This window comes from Ursus arctos, unplaced genomic scaffold (genome assembly GCF_023065955.2).
Source record: "Ursus arctos isolate Adak ecotype North America unplaced genomic scaffold, UrsArc2.0 scaffold_15, whole genome shotgun sequence".
Lineage (NCBI taxonomy): Eukaryota > Metazoa > Chordata > Mammalia > Carnivora > Ursidae > Ursus > Ursus arctos.
In genome coordinates, this window is record NW_026622819.1 from 24,672,118 (window position 1) to 24,678,807 (window position 6,690).

Below are 6,690 nucleotides of genomic sequence, written 5' to 3' on the forward strand. Positions count from 1 at the left end.
ACTTCGCAGTGCCTGGATAGACAAAATCTGACTTATAGATGCCTCCCTGGATGAGACTAATTGAAAAACAAAGGAGGAGTGCCCAGAACGCTGGGCCTCCTTTGAAGTTTCTTGGCTGAAGACAGCTGGATTCTTACCGCGGCTCAAGGTTCTCATCTAGGGAGTAAATGTTTAAATTAAAAAAAAACAAAAACAAAAAAACCACCAGGCACCTGGGGTAATCACGTACTTCACGGACTCCTTGCCTCCTCACCCTTATCACACGCTGCCCATATGTTATTATCCTGACCATTAAAGTTACCTTCTCCTCCTTGCTTTGCACTTGGGCCTAATGTATTGCTAAGACCCCAAAAAAAGTGGAGACAAAGCTTGGCTCAGGGCCTTTCGCCACTGGAGCCTCTGGTCTCCAGGCCTCTCCTTCCTCCTGAGGTGTCTGGAATAATCTTTTTATTTGCCATCCTGGGGTTTGCTCGCCAAACCCGACACAAGATGTGGTCCTCCGTCGACCCCCCTGGCCAACATGCATCTGGGAGCCTCCTACACCTACCTCTCTCTGGGCTTCTGTTCCCACCGCGAGGCTGGGGCCCCGGAGGGAGTTCGCCACTTCTCACGGGTTGGCTGAGAAGCACGAAGGTGCTGAGCATGTCCCGAAAGGCGAACCCAGTGCAGCAGCTACGACCTCTCCCAAGGCTTGCCGAAGCCGTCCCAAGATGAGTGGGGTAAACCCCGGGCCACCACGGTAGCCACCACGGGTCCAGAGGAGAACCTGCAGCGGGCCCTGCGTTCTGCCCGAGCACACCCTCATCTCTGCGACTTCCTGGAGAACCTCTTCTTAGACGAGGAGGTGACAATCCTCAAGAACATGGTAACAATCTGACTCCCTTCCGCAGGCTGGGTGGGGAGAGTGTGTCTTGGAAAGGCTCACCCCCAAGTACAACGAGGAGCCTCCTGAGCCAGGCAGCTCTTGAGCGCCCCCTGTAGCAACAAGTTAGAACTTCTGCCCACGCCTCTCCCTGCAGCCGTTAGGTAGCTTTTTAAAAAGATCTTGTTTATTTGAGAGAGAGAGAGAGAGAGAACGCGCACAGGGGGAGCGGCAGGCTCCCTGATCCGTAGGCAGTCCGACATGGGGCTCGATCCCAGAACCCCGAGATCATGACCTGAGCCGAAGTCAGACACGTAACCGACAGAGCCAAGTAGGTGCCCCGCCACTAGGTAGCTCTTTAACCCCCCTGGAGCCGTCTCCCAAGCTGTGGGCCGAGTGGAAGCAATAAAGCTTTCTGCAGGGCATGTGAACTAACTCGAATTTAAATAAAACCTTAAAAGAAAAAAAAAAAAGCTTTCTGCAGGGGAGAAAAACAAAAAGAAAAACAAAAGAACAAAGATCACCGGCCATTCTAAAACAAGTTGCCACCTGTGACCATAACTCCTGAGGGCTGGGACAGTCCCATTCCTGTTACCACAGGCATCCCCGCCTTGTTTGTGCCAGAAAGTTTCCTCTTCAATGGCGGTCTGTTGGCTTGTTTATTGACAGGCAGTTTTCAAATTGTCTAGCTTCAAAAATATAGGAGTTTTGTTAGTTTGTTCAAGATAGAAAAATAAGCCTGTACGAGTTATTGAACCAAATTCAAATATCCAAACAGGTGTTGCGTTTGGAATTAGGATTGAGAAACAAGAGATTGACTTACCAGTGCGTTGGCTGATGAGATTTAGTGGCTGAAACAAAGGAGCAGAATTACCAGCGTGGGGTCTGGCCACTGTGCTTCCCGTTTCAGCAGAAGGAAAGGAAATGAGACTGACAAGGTGATGTTCTATAGACAAGGAGGTTACACCATCTTCCATTTCGTTGGGTTTTCGTTGTTGTTGTTTACGGCCAACAAATCTTATTTTTATAAGAGAATTATGAAGCCTCTAAGATACTTCCAGGTATTATTTTCAGCGATGCTCCTTATCTTTCTTTCAGGTAATATTCAGCCCCTACAGTTACCGCAAATGCAGCACATCTCCCATTGAATTCTTTAAATAATGCACCAACAAAGGAAACGTTGTTTGCAAAGCCATCCATGCACCTCCAAGCCTCACTGTGGCCCCCTTGGATGCCATAGACCTCAGGCAGACAGCTTCCCCCAGGCAGTTTCTAATGGTGTCCCTTCTATCATCCATTGTTTATAAGCTGGAGGTTCCATTTTGCTATGACCACGTTCATGTCCATGTCCATGGGCCATGTCTGACAGCAAACTGACCTCCCAGGAATCTCAATATTCAGCTCTCCAGCCTCGGCCACCATCTTCCATTTCTGAGACTCATTACTGTGGTCTGCTCGCCTGCCTGTCTTCCATTAAGCAAGAACTGAGGGACATGTCCATACACTCCCAAATTAGCCCTCTTGTTACTCCCCCACCCCAGATAAATTACGTCCACGTATCTCAGTTAAATGTGTGTGTGTGTGTGTGTGTGTGTGTGTGTGTCTGTGTGTGTGTTTAGGATAAAAAAATTCAAACCAAGCCCATGATTACAACTATGAGTGTTATTATTATTAAACTATGTTTTTAATAATTCCAAATGTAAAGAAAAGTTGTGGGATGCCTGGGTGGCTCAGTAGGTTAAGCGTCTGACACTGGCTCAGGTCATGATCCCAGAGTCCTGGGATCAAGCCCTGCATCAGGCTCCTTGCTCAGCGGGGAGCCTGCTTCTCCCTCTGCCTGTCACTCCCCCTGCTTGTGCTCTGTCTCTCTTTCTGACAAATAAATAAATATTTTTTTTTAAAAAAAAAGTTGCCAAAGTTACAGAGAACTCCCATACTGCCTTTATCCAGAATAATCATTTCTTTCTGATTTCATCACATTTATTTTCTTTTTCTCCCTCTGTAATTATTTATTTTCTCTGAACCATTTGAGTTTATATAGCTCATGCCTTTGTTATACTCTTAATAGTTCCTTGTTTAGTTCTTAAGAACAAGTATATTTTCCTACATAATCTCAACACAGTTTCAAATCATGAAATTTAAACTTGATACATACTTTTTTCTACTCTGCAATCCATATTCCAATTTCGTCAATTATACCAATAAATTCTTTATAGCACTGTCCCCCTCTAGTATAAGCTTTTTTTTTTTTTTTTAAGATTTTATTTATTTATTTGACAGAGATAGAGACAGCCAGTGAGGCAGGGAACACAAGCAGGGGAAGTGGGAGAGGAAGAAGCAGGCTCATAGCGGAGGAGCCTGATGTGGGGCTCGATCCTATAACGCCGTGATCACGCCCTGAGCCAAAGGCAGGCGCTTAACCGCTGTGCCACCCAGGCGCCCCTCTAGTATAAGCTTTAACCAAAGATCACATATGCATTAAATTGTCTTGTTTCTTTAATATTCTTCAATCTGGAACGGTTCTTTAGTATTTCTTTGTGTTTCATGACATTGATGCATTTAAAGAACATAAGCCAGTTGTTTTGTAGAATGTTCTCCAGACTTGCCTAGTGTCTTCTCATGACTTGATTCAGGTCATGGGTCCCCTGCCAGAATGGCACAAAAGTGATGTTTTGTTCTTCTCTGAGTATCAGATCTGGAAGCACACCATGTCGATCTGCACCCTGTTGGTTAATTTTGTTTTGTTTTGTTTTTAATTTTTTCCATTTTTTAATTTAAATTCAATTAATCAATATATAATGTATTATTGGTTTCAGAGGCCTGTTGGTTAATTTTGATCAATGGATCCAGATGTCGTCGTTTTCCACGGTAGAGTTACTATTTTTCCCATGCAACTAATGAGCGATTTATGGAGACACAGTTCAGAATTGAGTAAATAACCTCTTCCTCATCAAACATTTCCCCCCTAGATTTAGCAATCATTGCTATTTCTTGCCCAAACCGTTCTTCACTATGAGGGTTGCAAAATGGTGATCTTTCAACAGTATCCCTCCCTCCACACTTATCAATCTATATTTCACTGTTAGGGAGGACCCTCCCTTGCTCAGCCCCATTTATTCAGTTATCTATCATCCGTGTGAATTAATGGATTCCTATTTTATTCAATGAGTTATAATACTTTACTGTCCTGGTTTATCTTTAGCTCAAAAATTGTCCCAGACTTAGCCACTGCGCTGTCCTTGATAATAGGTCTATGTCCTTTCAATGTGTTCCTATCTCTCTTTTTCGTTTGTTTTTCATTTCCATACTTTCTGTTATATCAAAATGTTCCCATGTTCCTGGCTCATCTTGTGCTTTCTCAGCAGTTTCTCCAAGGAACGCTGATTCTTTTCAGAGAGAAACTGGGGGCACCTGACTGGCTCAGTCAATACAGCAAGCAACTCCGGATCTTGGGGTTGTGAGTTCAAGACCCATGTTGGGCATAGAGCTTACTTGAAAAAAAAATGACATCGTATTTAGAAAGATATGGGCACTAGGTATATCTTTTGCATTTTAAATGAAAAACTTGACCTCCAATGACATTGCTCATGATTAAATTGTGGGTATTCTGTTAGGTTATTTAGGATTATATTTTTTATTTCTATCTGTTGTTACAAAATAATATAGAAATACTTTTCGCTATGTCTTCCAAAAGCAAAAACAATATATGCTATGAAAAATTCAGGAAATGTCTAAAAGTTCAGAACATATTTAAAAATCTCCTGTCAGGACACAACTAGAAATGTATTAAAGCTTTGTTAAGAGGTTAAAATAATGACCCACCATTCTACTCCTAAGATTAACCACCATCAAGATATTAATGATAATTATCACTAGATAATCATATTTCACAGTATAAATATCCAAAAATGTTTCATCAGAATACAATTATTGGATAATTCCAGTATGTGTGTGTATTTCTTCAGAATAAAGCCCTAGATTAAGATTGCTGGATTAAAAATATATACATATTTATTAGCAAAGAAAATGTACCCAACATTTTAGTCATCAGGGAAGTGCAAATTAAAACTGCAGTGAGAGGGCCACCTGGGTGGTACAGCTGCTTGAGCTCCCGGCTCTTGGTTTTGGCTCAGGTCATGATCTCAGGGTCACAGGATCGAGCCCCACATTGGACTCCATGCTTGGCTCAGAGTCTGCCTAAGGATTGTCTCTTTTACTCCCTCTGCCCCTCCTCCCCTAAAATAAATAAATCTTAAAAAAAAAAAAGACCACATTGAGATACTTACAATTACTAAAATGCATAAAAAAATTTAAACTGACAATACCTGGCTGTTGGCAAGGATATAGAGCAACTGGAACTCTATAAACTACTTATAGAAGCGTAAACTATAACAAGCACTTCGGAAAACGAGCATTATCTACTACAGCTGAACAATCTTTAAGGCTGTGCCTTTGGTGTCACATTTAAAAAAGTGTTTCCCATCCCATAATTATAAAAAACATTCATCTACAATTTTTTCTTGCTTTTTTATGTTTTTACTTCTTACACTCAATCCTTAATCGGTATTGGCTATAAGGTAAGAATCTCCATTTTATTTAATTTTTTGCAAAGGTTAGACTGTTGCTCTAACTGTATTTATCAAACTTTTTTTTTTTTTTGAGAGAGAGAGAGAGAGCACGCACCAAGATGGGGGAGCAGCAGAGGGAGAGAGAGAGAATCTCAAGCAGACTCCCCACTGAGCATGGAGCCTGATGCAAGGCTCCATATCTCACGACCCTGAGATCATGACCTGAGCTGAAATCAAGAGTCGGGTGCTTAACCAACTGAGCCGAACTAGACGCCCCTCTTAAACTTCATTCTTTTTCATTTACCTGTCTCTTCTGTTTTGATTTCTTATTTTTTCTGATATTTTGTGTTCTGATATGGTAACTATATCATATACCTTATTACCTGCAGGGGAAATCTTCGTCTTTTTTCTTTCTCCAAAATGTTCCTCATGTGTCTATGTTTTAGTCATGCCATACCTCCAGCAGGGAGGTCAGTGCCTAACCCCAGCAGGTGCATTCAGTGTGGGTTACTTGGATGAATGAAGAGCTACTTTGAGCTCTCAAATTATCCCCTCTTAAAAATAATCCACATACTCTGTCTCCAATAGAGCTCTCCTCTGCTGTATTTTAAAATCTTAGGGGACGTAGAAAGTGAATGCAAACACAAAAACTGTCCTTCATTCAAGTATGTAAAGTAATTCTGCTACTATGAGTAACAATGCAATATCTAGTGTCCGAAGTAAAATTGGAAGAATTAATTTTTTAAAAGACTTTATTTATTTATTTGACACAGAGAGAGAGATTGAGAGCACAAGCAGGGGGAGTGACAGGGAGAGGGAGAAGCAGGCTCCCCGCTGAGCAGGGACCCGATGCAGGGTTCGATCCCAGGATCCTGGGATCATGACCTGAGCCAAAGGCAGCCGCTTAACTGACTGAGCCACCCAGGCGCCCCAAGAATTAATTTATTTGAAGAATTTTTTTAAAAATAAACTCTGTGCCAATGTGGGGCTTGAACTGACAACCCCAAGATCAAGAATCACATGCGCCACTGACTGAGCCAGCCAGGCACTCCAAGAGTTAATTTTTCTTAGCAGGTACTTGATTTTGCCCTCCAAGGAACAGCTACACTTAAGACCCATACTTTTTGTTTTATTTCATGAATGCAGTGCTAGTTCAAGAGAGATGGTTACAGGAGATGAGATCAGTTCCTGGATGGAAATGTGTGTTCAGAAATATTGCTGATATTTCAGGGAAATCTCCACTGACCCAGCCTTGAACCA

At 42.3% G+C, this 6,690-nt stretch overlaps 1 pseudogene; it reads right to left on the reverse strand.

The window, feature by feature from the left end:
• Positions 1–1,340: 1,340 nt before the first annotated feature.
• On the reverse strand, positions 1,341–3,004 carry LOC130543738 (NADH dehydrogenase [ubiquinone] 1 beta subcomplex subunit 3-like; annotated as a pseudogene).
• Between the last annotated feature and the right edge of the window lie 3,686 nt (positions 3,005–6,690).